The following is a 17,879-nucleotide window of genomic DNA, read 5'->3' on the forward strand; positions in this document are numbered from 1 at the left end:
ATTAAGTGAAATAAGCCAGACAGAGAAAGACAAATACTGCATGGTATCACTTAAATGCAGAATTAAAAAAAAAGTCAAACTTACAGAAACAAAGTGGAATGTTAGTTTGGTTGTTAATGACTGCAGGGTGGGAGAAAGGGGAAGAGCTTGATCAAAGACTACGAAACTTCAGTTTTAATGTGCAAAATATGTAAGTACAAAATATGTAATATACAGCATGGTGGCTATAGCTAATAATTTGGTATTGTAAATTTTCTGAGTGAGTGGATCTTAAGCGCTCTCACATACAAAAAAGGTAACTGTGAGGTCATGAAAATGTTAATTAGCTTGATTGTGGGAATACTTCCACAATGTATATGTAATATCAAATCCTCATGTTGTACAATGTAAATATATTACAGTTTTATCTGTCAATTATACCTCAATAAATCTGGAAAAAACCTGAACATCCTGAGCTTTATACAAATGAAAACTCCAGTGTCTTTTCTGGCCCTCAATACATATTTTTGAATGAGTAAATTAATTCTCTGGAGCAATTTAAAGAGTATGTTGAATGCATCCTATTTCTAACTTTATTTTGCTCTTCTGTTTTATTCTTCTTTACAGCACTGCAACATTTAATGAAAAGAATTCAATTTAATGTAAACAATAGTGGTGTTCAATGCGTACTTTTGTTATTTTGTTTTCAGAGCATCAAAGAATACTTTTCAAAAATTATATTGAATACTTTAGAATGACTTGGCAGTGTTGGAGGATTTTCTTTTTTAAAAACATCTCAATAGAGTGACATTTTAACACAGTTCTCTCATTAGACTGGACTTAAATAGTAAATGTAGATTATTGCTTTTATTTCTAGCAATGTAGGCTTGGTGAATGGTGCAATTTATAATTTAAGACAAATTTACATCATTAGAAAGGGTTAGTGTTTTGGGGATTTTACTCCTTGCCTCAACAGCTCACATTGAGATTAATCACCAACATTAACCTGCACCTTTTTGTGTCTTATAGAACCTATGCCTCTAGGGTTCCTTTGATAAGATGGCTGGGTAGGAATGGAAAATTGACTTTTGTTTATCAATTTTCTATCTGATATAGCAAGTGGCAAAGCAAAAACTCAAGAGAAAGCTCAAAGCATTGAATTAGAATTGCAGTTGGACCAGAGCGGGGGCTCCAGTTCTGGGTACATGCTCCCTGCTCCCATGCTTCTTGGCTCACGTCGGAGCCCAGTTCGAGAAGAGTTCTCTGAACTCAGCACAGTACTATGTGTGATATACTAAGCCAATACCCACAAAAATGCTAGACAACGTACCAGGGAAACTCCAGCTGGGTGTGTTCATATTTCCAAGTATAATAAAGCTTCCAAGAAACTTCAAGCCAAATTTCAAGCTCAGGCACAGGAAATGTATCAACGTTTCCCTTCTCTTTTCCCCTTGGCTCCAGTTTTCAATCTTAATTGGAAAGAGGCCATTTATAAATAAAGTCTTTAAATAAAATGAGCCATCTTGCCAGACAGTGTGCTATGGTGCAGAACACAGAACTTGTTTTTTTCCCTCTTTTTAAAATTCCAACCAAACAAGAAAAAAATGTCCCCCCATAACCCTGGCCACTTGGTCTGCATCTTTGTGACACACACAGCTGAAAATGCTGCCAGGAGCGGCGGCAAGAGGCCTGTGTGAGGAGGCAGGGAGGCAGGGAGGCAGGGAGGGCACTGCTGGAGGGCTGCACTGCAGTCTGAAGGCCTTCGGGTCTGTGGGAAGGTCAGCCGCTGGGGCCCTGCCTGCAGGCTGGAGGATAGCACAGCAGGCAGGGCCTAGAGTGGAGAAAGGAAGGCAAGGGCTTTCCTCCCTAGGAAATAATCGCTCACTCTTTTTATTTGAATAAATATTTGAGTCTTTTTATTTGCATGACTCTTTATTTACTTGCTCACATCTTCTCTCACATGGCGATGACAGATTCAATGTTTGAAAGGTGTTGGAATTTTTTTCTAACACTGGTGTTGAGGGAAATGTTTCTTCATAGGCTGAATAGCTTTATTTTTAGGAAACATGCTTCGAACTACAGTATTTCTGAGTCAATTTAATAATGAATGCTTTTACCACCAGGTTCAGCAGAATTTTGACTCCATCAGACACAGTAGGCATGACAGCAGAAAGAGATGGATGTGCTGTAGACCCCGTGCCTGGATGATAATAGGGAGACTTGGAGGCATTGCCTAAAGCTATTTACTTACCTTTAGATAGAATCCAAACTTGTGATAAAGTAGAACATTGGTCATTTGTTCTGGTTTCTTTTCTAGAGAAAGTGACTTTTGTTCTTTGAACAAGTCTTCCTTGATTATTAACAGGTAACACTGAAAGGGCATTTACCTGTCAATTGTTTGAAATTCACACTACTGTTTTCCTTTTTGGTATAAAACTATCCTTTAAGTGGACTTATTTCCCAGGCCAGCCCACAAAGCCTAATTCGAATGATAAGCCACTGCTCCTTAGTCTTAGACTATTTTTTACTATGGGGAAATGCATTTGTGGTATTATATTAGGGCTCCAGGAAAATATCTCCTCACTTACTGAGACCCCCAAATAACAAATTGTGTCAGATAGACAAGGGCAGATATTCTTGGAAACATCTGATACTATTAGCTCACTGTGTGTCTGTCTCCATTAGAAAGAGAACCCCCAAGTCCTATGTCCTGAATTAGAGACTAAAGGTCAGCTTTGGAAGCGAGAGCCAGAACTCTCAGGGCTGCTGACATAGATGGATCATTCCTTAGTCAAACATTCATACATCAGGGACCTCCTGTTCAGTAAAGGAAGCATTTTCTTTGGAAAAACACCAGAAATCAAATTTTCTGATTTCCCACTAAAGAAAATTTCATTGTGAAAATCATCAAAATGGGGTTTGGAGAAATATTATTAGTTTTAGAAAATAAATGAGTATCATAGAATGATGCCATTCATCACTGTGAAACTGTGAGTGTTGGCGTGTAATTATTATGCAGTTACAAGTGGCTTTTAGAACAAAGAAACTACCTAGAGGAACATGAATTAACTCTTATTTCACTATGTTACTAACTGACTTCCCTTATTCATCAAACCAGTTTGATAGCAAACATTTCATAATAATTGCATTAACTTTGATGCAAAATTTAAATGGCACTCTTTAAAAAAATCCCTTCCCTAGATTTTAATTAATCTTGAATATTTAATACACTTTTGCATAACTTAAGCAAAGGCTTATCTTTTTTTCTTGCCTAGGGCTCCTTGAACTTTAATTAGTATGCATTGTATCTTATAAAATTTTGGTGTTGCTTTTAAGAAGCAATAATTTTGATCCATTTAAACTCTCCATCATCAGACATGGGTTCCACAGAATAATAATTACATTGCAAAATGAAAGAGTAAAAATTAGAAAAGGAAGAAAAGTTTTCTGAAATTCAACTTTTTCCTTGTAGGTGTTCTTTGAAATATAAGATGAATTATAGTATTTCTAAATATTTCTATAATAATTCTGTCCTATCAGTAATTCAGGTGACATAGTAAAAAAGCAAAGAAAATAATTAATTTAGAGTATAAAACTATATCTTATACAGATACCCTAATACCTATCATAACTGATATTCTATGGAAGAAAAACTGATACAGGTCTTCTGACAGGGGACAGCAGCCTTCCCAGTCAGCCCCAGTGACTGAATCTTAATGGGCACCTGACTTAGGGACAGCCAAATCACAGATTTACAGCAGTTTATAACCTGATCTAACTAGAGGATGGTGAAAAAACATGAACTGAGTCAACATATTTCCTTTCTAGAACTTGACGTAAGAAAGGTCAAAACAATTGGCCAGCTAGCAATGACAGCTGAAACAAAGGTCATAATAGCACGTATTGTAGGGCCGAATATGGGGCACTGAAGACTAAAAATATGTTAGAATGAACAGTTTCAATTGTAAATAACAGAAAAGACAACCAACTATTCCTTCATACGAAAGGAAACTTATTGGTTCAAATAAGTCAAGAGTATAGAGTTGGGTAGAGGCTTGATCAAGTGGCTCAATAAAGTCACCAAGATTCTGCTTATTTCTGTCTTTCCAGGGTTCTCCACTTTGTCTTCAGCCCAAGGTTGCTCCGCCTAAACCATGAGCCCCAGTGGTTTCCCAGGCTAGCCAGCCTTGACCACATGCACGTCCCTCCAACAGCACAGCAGCATGGAGTTTTTAGAAATGTAGAAACTGTCCTCACTACCGATCCATTGAACAGAGTCTGTCTTTCAACAAGATCCCAGGTGATTTGCATGTACGTAAACGATTGAGAATTGCTGGACTAAAACTCACTTGCCAAAAAAAACAACTGATTTCTTTTCCTCGTATTCTTCTCTCTTCATCTTATGTTCACCTGCTCATCATGAGCTTCCACCTCCAGCCAAACCCCTCCATCATTCATCTATTTTATTGAAAACATTCCTTTTGGCACAGGATTTACCCTGTGAGGAACTTTTGGACTCCCATTTTATACCTCTCTTACTAGCCATGCTATAGCATTCTTCTTTACCCTTCTAGGAATTCAGGAATTCTTTACAAACTGTTCTCTTATTCTTATTTGCACAAACACCTTTTTCACCTTGAACATTTTTCTGTACACTCATGGGCACAAAATATAATTTTTCCTGAAGAAAGCATTCTACAGTCAACTTACTAACAGAAACCAGGCATTTTCCTATTCTACACACTCACTGGTAAAATAGTTTGGAATATTCCATAATTCTAAACTAGTATTTAAAAAATATTTTCAGTAAATTCTTTTTCTATATCTCCCACTTCTAGGATTTTCTGATCACTGACTCAGTGATAATGGTTGAGAAAGAGACAGGCAGAAGAGTTTTAAGAATGAATGAGTTGAGGTAGGTTTTTCTTCCAATGGGTAAAATCTTATGACTCGATTCCTCTGGACTGTATACAGTTAAAAACAAGCACATGCACACATTGATGGCAGAAATTAATGCTTTCTTTGGGCTTTGGACTAAAGCATACATTTTTAGAATGTTTTTCCAAGTATTCTGAGAATTTGTGGTAACTTTCTACCTCAGCCCCATCACATGCTAACTTAAATTGTCCATTTTCCCAAGATACGCTTGTCCCTGAATCACTGAATGCTATCTTTTCTGTCCTCAGAGGGCCAGTTTAAATTCAATTTCTTTCACAAAGCACTTGGAATTATTTTTTCCTACTTTATACTTTCACAGCTTTTGTGTGTGTGCTATTATTGTGCTCATCACACATCCTACCTACTCATCACTCACCCTATGTGCAAATCCATATCTAGAGCATTTCACATGTCAGGCACTGTGTTAGGCACTTCAGTCAGAATGGGGAGCAAGTCCAGGTCTGTTTCCCATCCTTATGAAGTCTAGAAGAGGAGATAGGGATGTAATCACAGCCTTGAATGTGCGATTATAAAAGAACTTGACCTGGTCTTATAGAGGCTGGATGGCTCCTCCGAGGAAGATATTTTTGGACGATCTGAGTAGAAGAAGGCAAAGGAGAGGTGACGATTGGTGGGGGTGGAACAAGTCCAGACCCAGAGTGCAGGGAAGGCAAGGACTCCTGAAGAACATTCTAGGCACTGACCGAAGGCTGTGTGGCTAGAGGCTAAGGGGGAGAATGGTGTAAATGGAGCTGGAGAGGGTCACAAGTACCAGACCAGAAGAGCCTTATACACTTGAGGTTCTGGGTCTTTATTCCTCAGGGAAGTGAGAAGCTGTTGATGAATTTCAAGTAGATGTTTACACATTCATTATAAGGACTACAGTTTACTCCGGCCTCTGCCATTGTAAATACAAAATCCTTAAAAAACAGAGGCTACATGTTATTCATCTTTGAATACCCCAAAGTGTCTACTGCCTATGACTGAAACTTTCATAAATATATTTATTTTTGAATAGATGGAAAATATAAATATGTAACTTGAATAAATTAAACAAATACTTCAGTGAATTTTTTTTCTGGGAGCATAATTAATTTTTAATCAAAAAAAATTTTTTTGAGATGTCAACTTGGTTATCAACTGCTATTTGTCTATTTCTTTACAGATTTTCCTTTTCCACCCCAGTAACTAACCTCCAAGCTTTAACAGGCAGATTACCACCTAGAATTAAGAGATTATAATTCCCAATCTATCTTGCAATTCACTGTAATCATGACTAAATCTGGTCAATGAGATGTAAGTGGGAGTGTTGCATGGAACTTCTCCTAAGAAGAATTAAAAGGGGAGCTGAGCCCTCCTACTTTCTTCATGAAAAGCAGATGAAATGCCTGGAGTTTCAGTAGCCATTTTGTGATTGGGAGAATGAACACCATGAGCTAAAGGAATTGGACCAAAATATTAAGAGTGTGGATTTCTGCTTTCAGGAGTTACCATACAAGCTTTGGATTGTCTGTCTCTGAAATCTTATAAGTGAAATAAGAAACTTCAGATTTGTCTTAGAAACTGCAATTAGATCTTGTTCGTAGCAGCTGAAAGCGATTTCTATTTGATACCCAGCCTCTTGGTTCTGGGATGTTGACTTATGCACGTTTGTATGACTGACATATTTTAGTGGACAAAATTAATCTCTGAACCAAGAAGTTTCTACCTTGTGCTCAACTAAAATATTGTTTACTTAATTTAGGTCTCATTTTTTTTCATTTAATACTTTGTATTTTATTTTTAATGAATAGGGAGTTAATATTTCGGGAGAACAACAACACATCTGGCTTCTAAGTCTGTAAAGATGTTCTCTGGAGATGGTATTACAAGCAGATTTAGGGCTTAAGGAAACTTCTCACTAATTAAAAGGGACTGAGAATTTCAGAATGATGCCAGCTTCCTAGACCTTCTGGGAATCCTCACTGTTTCTGAAATAAAATAATTTCAGAGGACAACTTACTGCATCTTATCAGAAGTTGCATAAATCTTTTAACTCACCTTTGGACAAGACCAACAGAGAAGCTAGAGAAGCCTTCTTAGCTGTACAGTATCCAGCTGGAACCGTCTAGAGATTCCAGACCAGCACAGTCCAATAGAGGTAGAGGTACCATGTGAGCCACAAACCATATGCAGTTTTACATTTTGTGGGAACCACATTAAAAAGGTAAAAAGAAAAAGGTGAAATCGATATTAATAATATGATTTATTTAATACAAAATGAAATAAATTAAAATTATTAATGCGACATTTCATAGTCCTTTATTTTGTACTAAGGACCCAGTTTCAATGTGCATTTTACACTTACAGAATTGGGAGCAGCCGGTATTTAAATGCCCAATAGCCACATCTGACTAGGGACAATATAGCTTTATCTCTCCTGTTTTTCTCTTGAGGTCATTACCTGCACTTCTAACCTCGCTCTGCTTTTCCTACTTTAATTCTTCTCTCTTTTACTTCCCCCAGTTGTTTAATTGCTGCTGACTAGCGTTCACCATTTCCTGGATCCCAGAAATACCTTAGTCTGATATACCCATTGCCAAACAAATACTCAGCTAGGTCACTGTTCAAGGACTAGAAAAGTCTTCATTAAAGGCTTTTCTCACTTTGAAACCAGTTTCTCTTCTCCACCAGGGCCTTACTGACCTCCACATCTAATGAGCTCTCCTTTGTTCAACACCGAAACACCTTCAATTTACCCTTTTCCCATCCATTCCTATTGCTATTCCAATAGTTGAGGCTCTCACCACCTCTGCTCAGATTATCAGAACAAATGTCAGTAATGTAACACTCACTTCCCTGAAAATCCTTCCATGATCCCTCATTGCCCAGAGGATAAATGATAATTTTTTTAGTAGGCCCTTTTCCAGTCAGGTCTTCTAAATTCCTGGCCTCACATCTTCATGTTTTCAGCCTCACTAACAGCTGCCAATCTCTGGACCTGTAAGTCTCCATGTTGCTCACACCCATGTCCTTCTGCACGTGCTTCCCAACTACGAGGCATGTCCTTCCCAACTGCCTGTGAGTGGCTTCTCTGTGCAGGCCCCTCCACCCTAACCCAGACCCCACGCAGAACTGCAGCTGCGATCCCTTGTGCATACTTCAGTTTTGGCATTTCCTAGTTTTTTCAATAGCTTTTATTTTACGTCTTTTTCTTTTATTAGTAAGGATGGAGGACCCACAGTGTTATGTTTTATTCATCAGGGCTATCTTGGACATGCTAGGTAATCAGTGAATAATGTTGGAATGAATGGATAAGTGACTGAATGAATGACCCATCTTTCCAACTGCCCAGGACCCCATACACAAACTTTCCGCTCTAGTTTAAATGGTTAATGTTTCAGAACTGTGACATGCTCACCTGTGTCTCCACACTTCAGCTCCTGCTGGACAGGTTCTTTCCTTGTCTTCCTTATCACCTGAGGCTACAGCTCAGCACATATTTGTTAATACAGCTTTTAGGCTCATTATTATTTCCTATTCCCATGGCTATATCAGTGCCTTTCCTGTGAGAAGACACCCTATTCCACTTCTTTTGGTTTTCTCGTGTGTAAACCAGTAGCCGTGCTTTGACTGTAGCAGATTAACAAATGTGTCTTGAGTTAATAAAATATAATACCCATGTGATAGGATCTTGCCTCTTTACGTATGCCGTGTCTCTCTAGATTTGGAAATGTCACTCTTTAAGATTTTAAAGGGTTTTTCCTTTCTTCTTTAATTTTTAAATACCTAAATTTTTGAGAAAAAAGTAACTCACTTTGATGTCATACCCATTTGCCCAGAGGGGATTTTACTGAAGTGCGTCCATGACAGTAATATTCATGTTGACGAAGCCTTTCTGGGACTATGCCAAGGAATCAAAGATCGTGAAACTACTGGAGTAAGAGTTGAACAGGCTCCACTTGTCGAAGGAAAACAAAGTTAATCCTATGAACAAATATTGTATGGTACCTAAAGGGTCTAGCCTTATCACAATTGTAGATAACCTAATCATCTATTTAAATCAATGTATTTACTGAAGATAGACTTTTCAGAAACTGAAATTTGTTAAAATTTATTACAGACTCACTTTTCAACAATATTCCAAACAAGCGCACAGACTCACCACCTCTTCCAACTGCATCCCCCTGTTGTCCATGCAACATGCTTTTGGATGTAAGAAGAATTTGGTGAACAAAAGAAGATTCAGACTCTTCAATAAAAGTTTCTCAATGAATTCATACAAACAATGAAGAAATACTTCTCTCTAATATGGCAATGGGCGCCTTGAAGAATTTCAGACAGTGTTATTAAAATGCTAAGCTTGTTGCCCTCTTGAAAGCAGTTTCTAGGTATTGGAAATAGAACCACAGAAAGGGGAAGTATTTCTGTAAAACAGCAGATAAAATAAAAACATTGACAAGTTCCAAGTCTCAATAAAACCTTTTCCTGGCATGGAAATATCCATGACTCCCTTCTTCTTCTTATGGGGTTATAGATCATTTAAAAAGCAAGGCGTTTTTCCAAGAAAATGTCATTTTTAAACTCCTATAAGAAATGGACACTATTCTTTAATTTTTACCTCTGGTTTCTATTTTAATGAAAGTAGAAAAGCCCCATACCAATAAACAGGGTATGGGAAATATTATATGATGCAACTTAAGGAGTTTTTCCTCGCCCCTCCCTCCCTCTTGTCCTGCCCTCCCTTACCCCCCCCACCCACCTCCTTCCCCACACTCCATTCTTTGGAATGCAGAAACCAAAGGGAAAAAGTGAATTCTACTTTCACTTCTTCCATATTAGAGAATAGTGGAAGTCTTAAATTTGTTGAATTTAATGAAGTAAAGAAAGAAATACCTTAACCATTTTAACTGAACTTGAAACCCTACATCATGTAAATTCAGTGACTTACTTGCCCAAGGGCATTGTGCTGGGCTCATCAACTGGAATTCTACAATTCCAGTCTGTCAGCTTTTCTGATGAACTAGCTCCATAAAGCATCAACTGCAGTTTCCAGTGTTGGTTTCTTAAGGTGCAGGGAAAATTGAAGTCACCATTGAATGGGCACACGTTTACGATACCATGTCCATACCTAAACTAATGGTTGGTTTGTTCTTGGCCACTTGTCTTTCTAAAACCTTTTCATTTGGTTCTAATGGAAACTAATTTCTTCCTCTCTCTACTCATTTGAAAATGTACTTAATATTTAATTAGATCATGTTATTACAATAAAAAGCATGACTTATGCAAACATACTTGGGGATGAACAACTGACTCCCACACCACATGTGGGGAAGTACAACGGATGGAAGATGGTAGCCTACTGGCCCCCTCTCTTCATCTGTCAGGCTCTGGTGTCACTCCTTTTACTTTACAAAGCAAATGGGAGTGTCTATTAATTTGTAAAATTGGTTTAAGGAAGGCCAGTTAAATGAGTTCTTAGAATTCAATAAAATTTTTGCAATATCTCTAAGAAATAGATCAAAGCATTATCTTAAGTATTTCTTAAGACAGATATTGCAAATATTTTAAAATTATTTGCTTATTTTTTATTTTTTTATTTTTTTATTTTGGTATCATTAATCTACAATTACAGAAAGAACATTATGTTTACTAGGTTTCACCCTTCACCAAGTCCCCCCCAACATACCCCTTCACAATTTGCTTTTGCTTTTATTTTTCAGGTAATCTAATATTAAAAATGAGAAATAAAATGCAATGACACATTTAGATTTCTTTGTAGTTGATTTAGCTACATACTAAAATTATTTATCTTTTTCCTTTTGGCTTATCTTCAAACACGTAACTGTTTTTCACATTACTTTTATGCACCAGGCCTTCCTTGGGATTTAAATGTCAAAGCAAAGCTACATGCCACGCCAAAAGCAAATACAGTTTTCTATTGTCCTAATACATGCAATACATCAAAGAAGCATAAAACTGCTGTTGAATCTTAAAATGGTTTATTCAAGTTTTTTCTTTTACTTTTTCTCTTAGGAGTTATCTCCTCTGGCATTTCAGTACCATATTTTTTTTTAAATAAATTTTGTCACTCCAGCACTCTATTTGTACTTAAAAAATAAGATCACTTTGAAATCACTTCAGAGAGGCCACTGACTTGAACATGAATGAATTCACCTGGGTGTGTGATACTTTAGGTCATTGAACTTAGGTTTCTGTTGTAGATAGATGATGATGGCTTCAATATTTAAGTATAAAAAGGAATATAAAATCAATGGGATCCCAGTTGGGGATAAACTGAGACAAGGTGAAAAGACCAAGTGGATCTCTCTCTCTCCAGTGAAGAATCACAATATGAACAGTCATGTAAGAAAGTTAAAGCTGGATTACGTAACTGGTCTTTTTCATTTGTTCATTTCGAGCTGGTGATACGGTTTTAGGACCATGAACACCTCTTGTCCTAAGAGTGTTTTTGAACTGTTTGCCCAAAGGAAATCCAGCTTCCCACCTGGAGAATCACTTACTGGCTCCAGTTCTCCCTGGAGGAGGCCCCGTCTGCCAGTCTGTCCTTTGCTCCTCAGGAGTTGGATGGGGTCAGAGTTACAGTGATGTCAGAATTGAGCGGAGGCAGAGCTTTGAATAATGTGAAAACTGCCTGAGAATCCCTCTCTCTCCCTTATTGCTTCTGTGTAATCACCATGAGTGGAAGGAAGGTACTCCCAGCAGCCTACAGTTTCAGCAACAGTATACTAATGTTAAAAGACCAAGTGTTTCCCAATATAAAGGAAGCACTAACACAGCCTAATTGATGACGTGAATGTTTCTAAAGAATGAACAGACAGGGACGGTCAGGCTGGACATGCATGAAGAGGTGTCAGACCCAGGGGGTGGCAGTTCGCAGTTAGCAAGATGCAGGCGAGAGAAAGGAAACAGGGCATAAATGCTGTTACCACAGAGATCTCCATGTTTGTGAGATGGGTCTTCCCTTTCCTATTGTGGAAACAATTTTTAGATATTTCAAGTTGAAGTTTCGATGTTTATTTTTCGACAGGTTTTCCTCATGCTGTGGCTACCATTCTGCAGATAAGTGGCATTGTTGCAGGGACTCTGGGAGAGTTCACCTCTGGACTCGGGACAAAAACTTCGGAGTCATGTGGATTCAGTTTTGGTAAGAGAGTCTAAAACCATGGGGCTTCCAGCAAGAAGGAGCTAGGTCGTTGGGAGCAAAGACGAGGGGCCCAGAGGGCTGAAGCGTTTAAGTTCCGATCAGCGAATCTCTCCTCCCACCTCAGCATCGAGGTCCCAGGAGGGAGTCTTCACTCGGTGGCAGGATCTTCAACAAGTACTGATTGGCTGAATGAATCTCAACAGACACTGAGAAATCCCGTGGCAGTGGCAACTTGTGCCCTGCTTTCTGCCTTCATAGAGGGCCTCCCGTCAGTCTGAGGTGGGTGCAGTAGAACAGAGCCATGGCGTGCTGAGGGGGCGAGGGGGCCTCGACAGCTATCCCCACTCCCCACGCCCACACATGTGCATAATTAATTTCAGCTTGTATGCAGTTTGCAAGAGATCTAGAAATCCCTGTTTGTCTCTATGGGGTCTATAAACATGTTTTACATGTGAGCGTGCTTTACAGATGGCTGGTAGACCAGACCAAGGGAATTCAGAGGACAGCCCAGAGCATGAAGGCTGAGTGATCAACTACCCTGGGTTACCCAGAACTGAGTGGGTTTCTCCAGGAACAGGGTTCTTGGTGCTGAACGCTGGACAGACCCAGACAAACTGGGACAAGCTGCCACCTTCCACAGACCCGCAAACCCAAGCCAAGAAGTAGACAAGGCGTATCCCGAGGCCAGCAGGAATAGTCGTCAGAGCAGGTGGGAGAGAGACTAAGTAGGCTGAGGACCCTCAGGGGAGCCTAGACGGACTCTGAGCAGACCATGTGGAGCAGACCCTGCTGCTCTGGTCACGAGAGGTTACACAGGTTCGCTGGCCACTACCCGGGGGCCATGCTGGGGGGTCAAGGAGGATACTGAAAATGGGACAACAGCTCAAAAAGGGAGTCTGACCTTTGACTAGGTTTGAGTCCCATACTGACTCAATATATACGTATCTCTCTCTATAGTTATTAGGGTATCCAAATGCATGTGTTCAAGTATTTATTTTTTCTACTATTGATTGGAAATGGGAAGCAAATGGAGATCAGTTTTAGAAAATAATGAATGCTGCATATGCTTTTCATTTAAGTTAGGACTGTACATTTAAACCTGCGTTTATAGAAACTCATGACTTCCTTCGGAATTGATAATATTAAGCTACTTATTTCACCTTTCCACCCAAGTCAGCTTACTTTTGAGACCTCTCACACTGTATCTATCCAGCAACGCTCATTTAAATGTTCTTATAGAAAATCATATTCTTTTCTTTCAAGGAAAATATTCAAACAAGCTGGGTAGATATTTTTGAAAAGAAAGCATTGAACTAAAAAATAAAAACTGGGTCTGTAATTACGCACTTCCATCCAAAAATATAATGAAGACTTAATTACTAACTCAGAAATAGTATCCTGCCCATTCACAATTTCTCAAGGGGTAATTTTGTAGGCTGTGGTTAAACTCAGATGTTGTCTTCCTTTTCTGCTCTCTGTGCTGTCCAGAAAGTTTACTGCTTTTGTTTCTTAACGCATTTACCAAGGGGGTTACAGGAAAGGTAAGGATTCTAATTCTAATGAACAACTTTCATTGTTTTTCTACCACATGCTGACTCTTAACAATATGAATTTGCCTTGGCCTCTAAACAGCCATTTAGTTCCCAAGTTTCAATCTCCAGGGGACATTACTGGCCTGAAATTTAATATATCCTAAAACAAACTTACCATCTTTTCTTTAAAGCCACTGCCACACTTAAAAATTCGTTCCTCTGTGTTCTGGTAGAAAAATGGTATAGGTTGATTTTAGAAGTGGAGGACAGGAAAGGACAGATGCCTTTGTCTCCAAGAAAAATAAAACTTGACTCACACCAACTTAAATGAACAAGTATATATATATATATATATATATATATATATATACACACACACACATAAAAAGGGGTGAAAGTGGTTGCAGACTCCGGCTCACCTGGGCCCTGCTTTTCTTGACCATACAGCACCAGGCATGGTGTCTGAAGGGAAACAAGGACAGTGGAGGGGAAAGAGTGACATCTGTATCAGGAAAATAACAGTTTTTTCAAGAAAACTGCCACTCATTCCTGCTTCCCTCTCATTAGCCAGGACTGCGGCCCACCACTGCCCCGATGACAAAGAAAACATGGCTATCCAGCAGCTGAGCTATGAGGGGTGGCTGCTGGATTGATATAGAAAATTACTATTACTCACAAAATGGATAAATTTTTCAAGTCATGAAATCACCTATGTAGGCCCAAGTATTTTAACTCCAGCTACTTGGTCGCATGCGCCCTGATAAGAATCACAGGCCAACTAATCTAGCAGTAACTCCTCCTGTCACCGTCTCCTGCAGCAACTCCCCTGCTTTACAAACTCCAACCAGCACCTGCTGGGACCCTTCCGGGACTCTTCCCTGACTCCCACCCTCTTGCCTCCCCCTCTCCCCCTGTCCCCCACCTGCCTTTGAGATGCTCTGTGGTTCTGTTGTGGGCCTCCCTGGAGGGGGCCAGTGAATAAACCTAAGGGTAGTTGTAGGAGTGACTCTGCAGGTGTTTGGTGCTCAGGTTTCCACACTCGGGAAGAGGTCAGAGGGAAGTGGGTTGAGAATCAGATTTGGGCCAGGCACCTAAAGATGTCCACTATAGGAACTGGCAACACGAGGGCACCAGAAGCAGATAAAAGATGGTCATTAACCAAGGGGAAAGAAAGAGGTTACCTGCTGGATTTCTTTCCCTTTTAAGAGAATATTCTAGCAGCTGAGGATTTGATGATGGTCCTCTTCCCTAGGAGCAGAGTATCACACAAAGGATAAAGCTACAGGATTCCAATGTTGGAAGAAGCTTCCTGCCCACTATTCACCTTCTCCACTCCCAGTTTTATGGCTGCTTATGAAATACAGCTAAATAAACCAGAGGACCTCGAAAGGTAATGTGACGATCTTGTCAGATGCAACATCTTGTTGTGTAATCTGTAATCTTCAGATAGATGCTCGCTACATACCTATGCGCGACTGCCTTCTTGACCTTTCCAGCTAGAATCCCGATAGACCTTTCAACTCATGCCCAACACTGAATTCCTGACTTTTTTCCTCAACCTGCTGTCTCTATCACTAACCTTTCCATTTGAGGAAATGGTAACTCCTTCCTTCCAGTCACTTACCAACCAAATCACTTGGGTTTACCCTTATTTCCTCTCTTCCTCTCATGCCCCGCATCTAATCCATCAAGAAACCCTACTGACTGTTGCTTCTATACATTCAGAACAGACTGCATTGCACTGCCTCTAATGCTGCCACCGGGTCCTACACCAGAGGACCTCTCACCTGGGTCACGGTATGCTGCGACAGGCTCCCTGCTTCTAGCTGTCCTCCTCCCACAGCCAGAGTTAATCCTTTTAAAGTGTAAGTTAGATCACGTTGTTGCTCCACTCAGAAACCTGTAACAACTCCCTTGTTCCCTTAGAATAAAAGCCAAATCCTTACAATAAACTGCAGGTCTCCGGGACCTGGCCTCTTGGACGGCTTTGGCTCTCCTCCTGTGACCCCGCTTCTTGACCTTCCAAACGTGCCACCCTAGCTCTTTGCTGATCCTAGATCATGCCAGGCAGCCTCGCTGCGTTGACAATTCTCTCTTCCTGTCATATCACTCTTTCCCTAAATTGGCAAATTCTAATGACTCTTTCTGGTCCTGAACTAGTATTATTTTTCAATGATGCTAATTTGAACAACCTCTAACTACAATCTAATACTTTGATCTCTTGGAATGCCAGTCCTCTATGTCCTTCCTCCTCCTTGCCAAGAATGTGAGGTTCCCCAGTACAAAGATCTTTTTCTATTTTGTTCTATGATCGTAAGTGCCTAGAACAGTGTCTGGTGCTGTGGTTGCCCTCAGAAAATACTCCTGAGTGAGTAATTCTATAATGTGGGATGCTTGCTCTCTCCTTGACTCAATGCTATGCTCAGAAAACAAGTAAACGGAACAAGTCATCATGTGTAAATCCACACACAAAGAAAGGAGAATCAGTTCAAGTCATAGGGTATTCCAGAATGACACACAGCAGGACTTCTTCACAATCATCTTCCCCAAACGATTTCCCCAAGTTCTACTCATCAAATCACGACAGCTGCTCCTATTGTCTCCAAATATTTTGTAAAATTCGTGCCTGTAGTAGCTTTTCAATGTTTTTTACTCTATATTATCATTTATCCTTTCTTTTCATCTTTTTTTTTTCAAAAATAGCTCTCAAATCAATCAAACTGAAATTTGAAATGAGAAAAGTTTTAAAAAAGACAGTAGAGGCTAATGTAGGGAGAATTTAGGTAGTTTGAAAATAAATGGTAGAGATGAGGCAGTTGCAAAGTTTCAGTTAGTAAGGGAAAAAATCAAACCAGGGATAGGCTGTAGGGATGTATTATTAAAGTGCTACCTGCTGGGTCACCGCTAATGAGAACAGGCTGAAACCACAGGTGCCCTCACGTGGGCAGACAGACGTGCGGGGGAGGTCATCAGTGAGCTGTTCACTGGCCTGAATAAGGTGAATATGGTCCTGTATCATATATACAAAAATACAACGCTTCACAGATTAGGATTTTGAACTGGGGGCCTTTTAGATGAATAAGGGCATCTGCTATTTCCCACACGATGATCACATCACAATATATACAGTTATCAAGTCATCATGATGTACAGCTGAAAGTAGTATGTCAATTATGCTTCAATGTCATTGCCCTCAAAAAATAAGACAAGTAAAAAATGGATTCCATAAAGGGTTTTGAAAATCTGTGAGTGTCAGAGGTGACTACTTCCTCACAACTACTCCTCTGAGTTTCATCCTGGAGGTAAGAAAGATACATTCCTTGTTCTGGTAGCTACAGGCACTTATCTGCATGGACAATGGGACTGACACATTTTGGCTTAAATTGTGTCCCCATTCCAATCTTCTGCATTGTTGTCGCCTAACCAGCAATGCCATCTTCCATTCTCGTCATTTACCAAAATCTCATTCACTCTTTCAGAGCTGGTTTAACTACCACTCTCTACCTGGGAGTACACCATTAAAATCTCAGCATTTCACCTGTACTCCTTTGGTAGCAAACAGTTTAATTATAATGCCCAGGAAACACACTGTTTGACCTGAAAGCAACATCACCATAAAATCTAGCCTGTTTACAAAAGCTGAATGAACTAACTTGGGTATTATTGACAGTAATTTTTGTATCATAAAAGCTATTGACATGGAAAATGGATAAGGTACTAAAATACCTCAGTATACTTATAAATACTACTAAGAAGGAAAATATTCCTGTTTAGAAAACAATTATTAAAATTTATAGATAAACATCTAATACCAGAACATATGATCTTAAAACATTTATCTCTCAGTTTTTCTGATTATTGCTATCACTTGCTTTAGGCAGGAAAAACAGTTATTACATTATCGACAGTTCAAAAATGAGGAGCATCTTTCTGTTAAAATTATTCACTGTTCTGTTTAAATATAAATTGTTTAAGCTATCAGAATGAGTATTTGCATATGTGTAATAGAAATAAGCACTATGTTATATCATCAAATCTTATTATAAGCATATTTAGGCTTTAAAAAGTTACTTTCTATAGTCATCATTTAAACTGTATTTTACCTTCATGCAAATATGACTTTAAGATTTTAAGGAAACAAACTTAATTAATTATAGATTATATATTTTTAAGGTTCATTATATGCCTTTGAATGATTTCCCCAAGCACCTCCTCTTAAATGAAATAAAATTATTAGAAACTCAAGGTCTATACTTTGTTGGGGGCAGACTGAGACATACAGA

At 39.2% G+C, this 17,879-nt stretch overlaps 1 protein-coding gene across 1 annotated transcript in view; it reads right to left on the reverse strand.

The window, feature by feature from the left end:
- CNTNAP2 (contactin associated protein 2) overlaps positions 1-17,879 on the reverse strand; it is a 1,951,112-nt gene that overhangs the window by 746,844 nt on the left and 1,186,389 nt on the right. The window lies entirely within an intron of this gene.

Source organism: Manis javanica, chromosome 6 (genome assembly GCF_040802235.1).
Source record: "Manis javanica isolate MJ-LG chromosome 6, MJ_LKY, whole genome shotgun sequence".
Taxonomy (NCBI): Eukaryota; Metazoa; Chordata; class Mammalia; order Pholidota; family Manidae; genus Manis; species Manis javanica.